Source organism: Ipomoea triloba, chromosome 3 (genome assembly GCF_003576645.1).
Source record: "Ipomoea triloba cultivar NCNSP0323 chromosome 3, ASM357664v1".
NCBI classification, from domain to species: domain Eukaryota; kingdom Viridiplantae; phylum Streptophyta; class Magnoliopsida; order Solanales; family Convolvulaceae; genus Ipomoea; species Ipomoea triloba.
Window position 1 is genome coordinate 30,361,399 of NC_044918.1, and position 11,224 is coordinate 30,372,622.

General features: G+C 34.7%; 1 non-coding gene across 1 annotated transcript; it reads left to right on the plus strand.

Annotated features, from left to right (window-relative positions):
* Positions 1 to 10,856: 10,856 nt before the first annotated feature.
* On the plus strand, positions 10,857 to 10,930 carry TRNAR-UCG. Its single transcript has one exon. It is a non-coding gene; the product is annotated as a tRNA-Arg (tRNA).
* Positions 10,931 to 11,224: the final 294 nt, after the last annotated feature.

Sequence of the window (11,224 nt, forward strand, 5' to 3'; positions counted from 1 at the left end):
GGGTCCAATGAGACCTTTGTGAGAGCACGATCCTCCTCAAAACCGGGACTGCTCCTGCTGCTATGATAGCCGCGTGGTTTTCGCTGTCCATGCTTAGATTATACAGAATTGCTAGCCCCGCGTCCACAGCCCGCTCGGTCCCGTTCTCTATGAGCTTCACCAGCGGGAAGATTCCCTCTTCGGCAGAGACGACCCGGGTGGAGTCCACCACTCCTTTGGATATAATCCTGTTCAGTTCCACGACTGCAGCCTCCTGTACCTTGGGTGAAAACGAGGTTTTCATCTGTTCTACCAGCCTCGGGATCGTCTCGTAGAGAGTCACCTCAGCTCTATGTTGATCGGGTTCTCGAAGTCGGGCCGAATAGAGAGCTGAGTTTGACAAGGCATGCAGCGACCCAATCTTTGTGGTAAAGAGGGATGTCGGACTTGAGGACCCCTCACAGCAGTTTAGTGAAGTGGTATGCGTCTATTGTACGCCGAAAATGCTCAAAGTCCAGTAGTTTCGTTAGAAGGCGAGATGCTGCAGATATAGCATAACCAGCTTCTTCAATTTCGAGGGCATGTAGTTCCGGTTTCTGGCCATCAAAATCTGCCTCTGCTAATAAAAGCAGAAGACGAGATAAACTTCATATGCATTAAGCTAATAGTTCTATCAAAAAACTTCTATTCTCAAGAAGTTTTTCAGGTCACGAAAAATTGAGAAACAGAAATGATGAAAGCATTCTCTGATGATCGAAAGTCATGCACAAGTATCTCATACCTTTCAAGGATTCCTACTTAAAAACAACATCTAAACCGGATTCTATGTCAATAGAGATTATCTTTTCAGTGCACGGTTCAACAACTGAAACAAACTCGAGGATGGAAGCAACTTTTCTCTGCACATCCGGGGATGATGTCTTCAAGATATCAATGAGACGAGTGAGAACCGCAGAATCCAGAACATCAACCGCGTTGGTAGTTTTCAAGCTACCAGAACAGGAATATTCAAAGGGTTAACATATGCAGATAACCAGACATATATATATATATTACATGCCAATTAAACAATTGTGAAAATCAACGAGTTGGCATATACATATACAGATAAATATTATAAAACCTTGTAGTTGATACAGCTTTCTCCTTCTCCTTTCCTCTAGGTCCCATGCTTCAAGCCACCGGAACGAGAACTTCACCGTAGCAGCACCATGGTCGCCGGTCTCTTGTAGTCGAGAGATGAAAACGAGAGACAGAGGGCGTTGGTTTCTACGAACAAGGGGAAAGAGACGCAAACGATATGAAAATATACATATATACTTACGGTCAAAGGTTAAAACCACAAACAATATAAATTGTCTGTTTTGCCCTTCTACTTAACGGCGTATTCACGCCAAAACTAACGGAGACCAAATTGGCTTAAAATTGAATAGTGTGGGGACCACTTTGGGTGCAATTAAAAGTCAAGGCACTAAATTAAGAAAATGCCATAGTCGGAGGACCATTTTGGGCATTAACTCTTTAATGAATACGGATAATGGCATTACATTATTAATAAATATAAATATGGATAATTAATAAAATAATAAATCTATACTATTAATAAAAATAATATCCTCAACTTTAACTTCACGCCTAAAACACTCCTATACTATTAAAGATTGCGTAATATTGTAAAATATGGTAATACAATTCCTATTCGTAATACAATTGCACATTAAATTATGGTAATAGAATTCTTAATAAAATATATTATTTGCTACGTTCCTATTTGTAATACAATTCTAGATTAAAATTACTAATCGTAATAATGTAGTACATATATATCTATACTATTAATAAAAACAATATCCTCAACTTTAACTTCCTGGCCAAAACACTCCTATACTATTAAGGATTGCGTAATATTGTAAAATATGGTAATACAATTCTTATTTGTAATACAATTATACATTAAAATATGGTAATATAATTCTTAATAAAATATATTATTTGCTACGTTTCTATTCGTAATACAATTCTATATTAAAATTACTAATCGTAATAATGCAGTATATATATTTCCTGCAATGCAATCTATACTATTAATCTATACTATTAATAAAAACAATATCCTCAACTCTAACTTCCCGCCCAAAACACTCATACACTACTAAGGTTTGCGTAATACTGTTAAATATGGTAATAGAATTCCTATTCGTAATACAATTGTACATTAAAATATGGTAATACAATTCCTAATAAAATATATTTTTCCCTACGTTCCTATTCCTAATACAATTCCAGATTAAAATTACTAATCGTAATAATACAATACATATATTTCCCTGCAATGCAATGTATACTATTAATAAAAACAATATCTTCAACTTTAACTTCCCGCCACTAAAATGCCATTTTATGCGATTTTTTTCAACAGTTATTTGTCCAGAGAATATCAACGCTCTACGGTCCACCAACAATCACTAAACTGAATATCCTATTACTCCAGTTAGATGTCGTTGATTAAATTAATTAGTACATGTGCGACATGAATATTGCATAAGGACGAACATATTTAAGTTGTAATTCTTTGTGTAAGGCTGAACGGGAGGGTGAAAATATATTAGAATTACACACTCTTAAATTCTTAAATAGTTTTAGATTGTATAATTTTTTTAATTATTCATTGACATTAATTAAAAGTCGGTGCACCTGTTATGTTATTGCGGAAGATATACCATTCTCTTGGTCTTTATAACGGTATGCGACTCTTCATCACAAGATTGACAGATCACATTTTTGAAACAAGAATAGTTAATGAGACACATGAAGGAACCAAAGTTATTATCCCTTGGATGTCTCTCACTCTTTCTGATACGAGATTGGCCTTCAAGTTCCAACATAAATAATTCACATTGATGCTTGCATATGCCATGATTATCAACAAAAGCTAGGTCCGAACACTAACTCACGTTGGGTTATTGCTGAAAAAAACAGTTTTAATCACGGCCAATTGTACATGGCTTTCTCCCGAGTCACCCATCCTGATATCCTGAAAGTGTTAATTAGTTCTAGACGAGAATGAACAAGATTGTGTTGCTACTACCAATATTGTCTACAAAGAGATTTTCAATAATGTGTAAATACAACCGGTGATGTTATGTTTTTTTTTAAGATGGAAAAATTGTTATATATCTACACAACAATATATCTTCCATATATATGAGTTAGAATAGCAACTGATTTCTATAACTGAGTTACTATAGAACGAGCATATTTGCCCAATTTATAAAAATCCTAAACAATGATATATAAAATCTCTAAAATTCTAGCACTGCATGCGTACATCTACACATTAGCTATTAATTAAGCAATTATTTGCTGGACTTCAAACAATGATAGCATCAGAAAATATAATCGATCCAAAACGTATTTTCAATTGTACTATATAATATTTGATGTTATAATTTATATAATTATATATCGATCCAAATATTCTTAATACATTATTACAAATCCATTTCGTGCATCGCACGGGTGAAAATACTAGTAACAATAATAATAATAGTGTAAAATATTTTTATAAATTAGATATTTATATTTTAAAAAATAATTAACATATAACTCTAATATTTAATGTGTATATATTATTATTATTATTGAAGAAGATAAGAAAATATATGGTGGATGCATGTGCATAGTAACAATAGTGGAAATGATAACGGAAGTTATAACGATAGGGGTATATTTGTCCAAAGTATTATGTAGTACAAATTTTATAGCATAATGTACAAAAAAAGCTTAACAGAAAAAATAGACATAAATGAAGGATATAACCTTCATTCACATTTATTATGTTTTTAGATATATTACTCAGTAATAATAGTATAGATAACTAAAAATATAGTAATACTATTCTTAATGTTAAGGTTATTGAAATAAATCTTTTTAATTTGATTTACCTTACTATGTAATAAATCATAATTTTCAAAATTCATGTTCATAATGTACATAATTATATTATTGATGACACATAAACACTTAACATAATACACATATACATAAAAACAATATTTTAAAATAAGCAACATATAGAGTATGTGTATTATGCAGTGTTGCAAAAATCCGCGCCTAGGCGCTTCTAGACCGATGCGAATTGCTCTCTAAGCGTCCGCCTAGGAGCCTGCCTAGCGTCTAACTCGGCCGAGTTGGCCTTGTTAATTTTATTATTATATTTATATATATACTTAAATGTATTTATTTATATAAGTAAGAGATATATATAATATATGACATACACCGGGTGCCACTAGACCACAAGGTCTTTGGCGTATCCTCAGCTATATAATTTTGTGCATTATAAACATTAATTTTGTATCTTATGAAGTCAAAAATTGTATATTGAATCAGCATCCACAATATAAAGATGGACTAAGAATATATCCATATAAAGACTAAATAATTTATCTGTTTTTTTTTTAAGATAACTAAATATTTTATCTCTTCAACGCTACATCACTACATACCTCTGATTTCCTACTCTCACACGGAATAACCCAGATCCAATCAACGAGAATGGGAAGCAGGTGTGAACTTCTCTGCGAAATCCTACTCGCAATCTTTCTTCCTCCACTCGGCGTCTGCCTCCGTCACGGTTGCTGCACCGTAAGATTTGATTTTAAATTCTTTATATTCACATGATAGTATGTATCTTAATCCCCAAATTTGTGTACCCTTCTCCGATGATTATTTAAATTTTGTGGCCATCTTTCAGGTGGAGTTCTTCATATGCTTGGTGTTGACTCTCCTGGGCTACATCCCGGGCGTCATCTATGCTCTCTATGCTATCGTCTTCGTCGATCGGGACCGCTTTGATCATTACTACTCTCTTGCCTAGCAGGCCTTTATACTCGATTATTCTTTTCTGAATTCTCTGTGTCAGTATATATAATATATCCACATCTATACTTCAACAATGTACTGAATTTAGTCCCGATGCATTGCAGTTGAGTCCATCTTTTAATATCTGTTGTGGTGTATTTGTTTAGTCAATTGGTCTTTCGATTTAATTTGTCGTTGCAGTGGTGGTTGTGTTGATTGGCAGACTGGGATTTGGGTTTCATATAAGAGCATGTAACTTGAGACTGAACTATCTGTTTTATTATTTATGGGATTTTTGTTAAATGGCTACTTTTACCCTCTTAGGTTTTGTACTGTCATAAGTTATTGCAGGTCTAATTGATGTTTGAAGAGTTCATGTCAGAATTAAATGATTTTCTTCTTTTTATTTTGAGGATGTATAAATGATTTTCTTGTTTAGGCTTTCTGCAAATCTATGTTTTTTGAGAAGTACTAGTTACTTAGAAAATAGAAATGCATATTTTGAAGTAAGTTTGAAGGAATCACAGCGGGAACTTCATTTAGGGCTCTTTGTGATTTCGCAGTCTGATAGTTTTGGCTTTATGCTATGTTTGTTTGTTGATTGAGCTGCAGTTGTTTAACTGTTTAAGGAATTTTAACTAGGACATCATCAAGTATGGACTATTGCCAGGTGCTAATTTAAGGCTTTAAGTTCATTTGTAAAGTAGTGATACTTCTGAATGTTTCAAAATAATGTAGTGTTTAAATAACACACAGATGCATATGCAAAAACAACTTTTCTCTACCTTTTATTCACAGAGGATACAAATATAATGGATTTACTATTTGAACCTTGAGGTGGTGTTGGGCGGAGGCCGGTGAAGGGCCAAGTCCAGAACTCTGTCTCTTGAAAATGTGGTGTTATATAAGGAAATAAAGTTGCGGGCGTAGTGGTAAGCTCTTGATTCTAGCTTCGTTAAGGCTGGCGGAGCACCATGTGGCTAGGGGGATTGTTGGGTGGCATTTTAGCAAGTCTTTGGTCCAATATGTAAATGTAAACATATTTGTAAAATGCTATATTAACTGCACACTGATAAAGGTCTATATGTGCAGTTTACCTTGAAAATGGTTTTTTGATGCTGAGTGCTGGCTAATCAGTATGAAAAACAAAGACTTGTAGTTTTTGAGAGTTGTGATATCAACACTTGTGTCATTTTTAGACTAATAGTAATTAGGGAAGTAAATTATAAGGAGACATCCTTCAGAGTTTGCCTTTGAATCTTTAGAATGTTATGTTGGATTTTAAGCATGAAAAAATAACATGACAACCTGACTGCTATACATGCATGGGATCCATTGTATTCAGTGCATTACATGCATGGGATCCATTGTATTCAGTGCATTACTTTACATGGATATATCATATTTTGTGGTGGCAAGCTATTTGGGCAAGATCTGCACAATACCCTGGACAGATAAACAGATATAATTTTCACTTTTAACTTTTATCAAGCATTGTTAGCTTGGCTGAGTATGAAAAGCAAACAATTGCTTGAACCTTAGTTGCTAATATCATGTCTAATAACTGAAATGGCATACTGTTTCTTATCCTACTATTTTTTATTTTTTAATCTTGATACTGGTTTTCACTATGTATAGGATTGATATAACTATATGGGCATCTGTGGGATCTGGGAATCGTGGGTCTATGAAGCAATTGGAATATAAATTTAAAATAGTGGATCAATATCTTTGAAGAAATTGTCATGGGCATTTTCCCTTTCATAGGATTTTTATTTTTAGGGGAAATTGTACTTTTGGTCCCTCAATTATTAGCGTATTTGCAATGTAGTCTTTGGTTTCCAATTTGAACAGATTTGATCCAATCTTTATTACGGTAGTCAATTTCGTCCTTCTGCCATATAATCCTGTTAAGCACTATTTTGACCATGGACATTTTTGGAATTTCACATACCACTTAATATATTTACCCAATTTCTTCCCCCTTCTTCCTCCCGTATGCCATTTACGCTCACTACAACATCAACCCTAGCTTTCTAGAACTCTAACCCAATTTCTTCCCCTTTCTTCCTCCCTTTTGCCATGTTTTCAAGCACTATCGATTTAGCATAATGGATTCCAGAAGTGCGATGTTGGTGCGGCGAAGTGGTTCCGATAAAGATGTCGTGGAGTTATGTGAATTTAGGGAAGAGGTATAGAGCATGTCCACGTTATGGACTAAGTGTCAAAAATTAAACCATTTACTTTAGTATTATAAGGGTTACAAAACACAAACTTCATTTGTTTTTGTTACTTACACTTAATCTCAAAGGAATGGGAACTGTTTGTATTTTCAATGGCTTTACTGCGATGTCTCCGAGTGTGTCTCCAAAGTGATTAGAGGTTTATTGAAGAGGTTGGATAAGAAGGAGAGTGAAATCCAAAGGCTACAATAGCAAAGGCTATAAGGAACATGCTATTATCTCCATCAATACCTACAACACTTAACATTTGATCTCCCCTCTCGCAACCCTTTAGATGACAACCATTTAACTCAAAAAAGTGTCTACAGCCTTTCAAAAAGCCTTCTTTACCGGCTCCAAAGCAAATATATAATCTAAGAAACCTAGATTTTCCATTAACAGTAAATTCACTATCAAGCTTCATCTTGACCGTAGTTCTCACTATCAAGTTTCATCTTGACAGTAGTTCCAGGATTGCTTCTTCTTAATTCCTTACAATAATCATTAAGTAACTTGGCTTCTTCTTAATTCCTCACAAAAATCATTAAGTAACTTGAATTGTTCTAAATCATCACCTTCTAGTTGCTTTAGAGCCTTGTGTTTAGCCCTATAAGCCTGATGTTTGGTAACCTGACATGTCAACCTTGCCTTCACATGTTCGGGTGTAGGAGGTCGATAGGTGCTCGGACCGTCTTCACGCTTCAATGGATTGGGGCCGGGTGGAGGAGCCAAGAGACCTCTTTAGAGCCTATCCACGAGTTGTGTCAATAACGCGGTAGCTTGCCGAAGTGCGGGCATCCCCTCCTGAAAGCTCGGGGACGGAGGCAGACGTGGTGGGGCAGCCGAGCTTGGCGGTTGTTGTTGCGTTGGCCCCCGAGGTCTCCGACTGACCCCACGGGGATTGTTTGCCGACTCGCCATCCCGTTAGGATCATTAACACGGGAGGGAGCACAAGTACCATGTGAGTTGTGGGAATTGTTGGAGTTAGATCCTGACCTTGTCATAGCCAGTTGAAAAATAACACGCTCAAGCCTGACGTCGAGCTCTTAATGAAAACACAAATAATAGATTTAATTAACCCGAGTAGCTCGAATTAGTAAACCCGATAAGATTTAAGGAGGTTGACAAGATAGGATAAAACAATGAACGTGGTAGTAATAGGACAAAAGTGGATAATCACGGAGATTAAGTTTGTATTAATGGTAAACGAAGCTATTACAAGGAGAAATCGGTGTAATAACAAGACAAGAATGTTCTTTCAGACAAATCGTGTCCTAACTGGACATTTATGAACGCATTTATACTCACTTAGGCCTAACAAACCCAGAGGAAATGGCGGGGGGTTATCCCAACGGCCCTGGACCGCACCAGACGTCGCACGACCCGGGTATGCGAAAACCCAAAGTGACAGGCTCGGCCAAGGTCGACCCCGGCCGTGCCCAACCTCGACCAAGGCCGAGGGCGAGCCTCGGCCAAGTACCCTGGCCGAGAACTGACCTCGGCCAAGGTAGCAACCTTGACCGAGGTCTGACCTCGACCCTGGTTGCTCGCCCCGGACCCGCTCCACGTTGTTCCCGTTTCGGGCTTCGCTCGTGATTATTCCATCAATGGGTATAAATAGAGTATGTATATTAGAGCATTGAAATCGCATAAAATGAATGTGCATTACAATAATGTTGTTAGTGCTAGGGATGTCAATCCGGCTAGTTCGCTCCGTTTCGGGCTAGTGTTGTCAGGCTTACCTGTTCAGACTTATCAATTATTTTATTATTTTATTTTTTAATTCGGGTTGATCATAACCCTAAACCTCAGGTTGTTAGACTTATAGGGTTGACTAAACCTTTTTAACTAAAATTGGAAACTAAGAGTGAGTAGCCACATTTAGAGTTGTAAAAACATATCCAATTTGCTAAGTTGAGCTCGTTTAGCCCCTTTTTAGGTAGGCTAGTTTGTATATTTCTCTGACCCAGCCCGACATGCTATCTAGTTTAACCCCTAAAGGGTACCCGTGTTATACGGGTTGGCCTCATGGCTTATGTAACCTGCGGGCCAACCCGTATGACCCGTCATCCCTACCATACCTCCACCCCAAGTTTATTTAAATATTTTTAATTTAAATGTGATTTGTATTAGTATTTAAAAATATTGTTAATAGTAAGAGTTGAATTCTTAATCTCTCATTTAATCTTAACCTAGTAAAATCAATTAAATGCTAAAGGCATTTATTGAACTTTTTTGTATAGTTATATAATTATATAACACATAATTATTCACAAACATTATATAGTTATATAATTATATAACACATAATACATACACACATATAACTTAGTCATATTATGTTTATTATTTATTACAAATATTAATTAATATGATTAATTGTAATTTAATATAATATTAATATAATTATATAACTAATATAAATTTTAGTTGTTAAATAAATTAAGTAAAGTTATAAACTATAAAATTTATAAACCTTATAACTTAAAAATATTATAATTATAAAGTAAAAATATAAATATTACATATAAATTATATTAATGATAAATGTGCTAGTTTGGAATATAATTATAATTTATTTAACATTATAATATAATATTTGCATTAAAGTTTTAATAAATATAAACTTATGCATTATCAATCTAAATTCTAACTAAAAATAATTAACATAATAACGCTATAGTATAATATTTACATTAAGTTTTTAATTTTTCATTATTTATTTTTATAAAAATAATTTATTTTGTAATATATTTATTAAAATTTTATTTAAAAAATGTAATAAATTAATACTAAAGATGAACTTATCTATAAACTCCACGTATGTTATGTTCCACATCACTTCTATAATAAAGAATAATCTTAGGAGTTTGGGTTATTCGGTTAGTCAATTCGGGCCACTGGACTTATTAGTTTCGGGCTTATCGTACTAATTTGTTTTAACAGGTTAACCTGTTCGGACCATCAACCTAGTCGATTTCAGTTTATCGGGCCAGCCCATTTAGACCATCAACCTAGTCGATTTCAGTTTTATTAGATTAACCCATCGGGTTCGGGCTAAGATTAACATCCCTAGTTGGTGCATCTTGCTTGTAGCACTGTGCTCATACATACGAACTCTCTAATTTTTTGCATTTACCTGTGAAATTTTATGTGAACATTGCTTGAAATGTTTGCATGTGCCAGTGTAATCTAATATGGGTGAAAATAGGGTATACACATAATGACATAATGCATTGAAACTATATAAAATGAGTGTGCATTACAATACTGTTGACAATGCATCTTGCTCGTAGAACAGAGCATACATACATGAATAACATGATGTATAATCTTATATTGGTGCAAATAAGGCCTACAGCTAATGCATTTCCATATTGTTAATGGTGCATCTTCCTCAAAGATTAATGCGTACACATGCGTGCAACACAAAGCATCACATAGTGCACTTACATAATGCTTAAAATGCATCGGTAGTACTGAATAGTACACACGCCAATGACTACACACATGGTCATTACTTGAGTTTTTTTTTTTGCCTTTGTATGTATAATCTTATGTTGGTGCAAATAAGTCTTACACCTAGTACATTTTCATACTGCTGAGTTAACTCCTATTTTTTTTTATTTTTTAAAAAATAAAATAGTACCGTTGCATCAAAGTAAATCATTCGTTGAATTTCATAGTTCGTCTAGAGGTCTTACAAAATAAACTCCCAACTAAATTTTCCTATGGAGTGTCCATTTCTGTTGGGATAAGTAAATATGTTTTAGCTTGACGATGTGAACAAATGACCGCATAGCGCAGTGGATTAGCGCGTCTAACTTCGGTTCAGAAGGTCGTTGGTTGGACTCCCACTGTGGTTGACATGCAAAAAGGTTAAGTTCTATTGTTTTGCTTAGAACTTTTAAGTTCCTTTTACGTGTGCAAATTTTGATAAAAGATTTTGATAAAAGTTAAAAGTTTGGTTAACTTACTTCAGTTCAGTATTTTGATAAAAGATCCATTACAGAATATGAAAGATGTAATTTTTCTTTCATGGTGCTTTTTGTCACATGACAAGAGTATGTTTGGCAAACCTAGCTGAAAAGGTAGCTGAAAGCTGAAAAGTAGCTGAAAACTAAAAAGCTATAAGCTCGAAACTGAAATCTGAAGAGCTG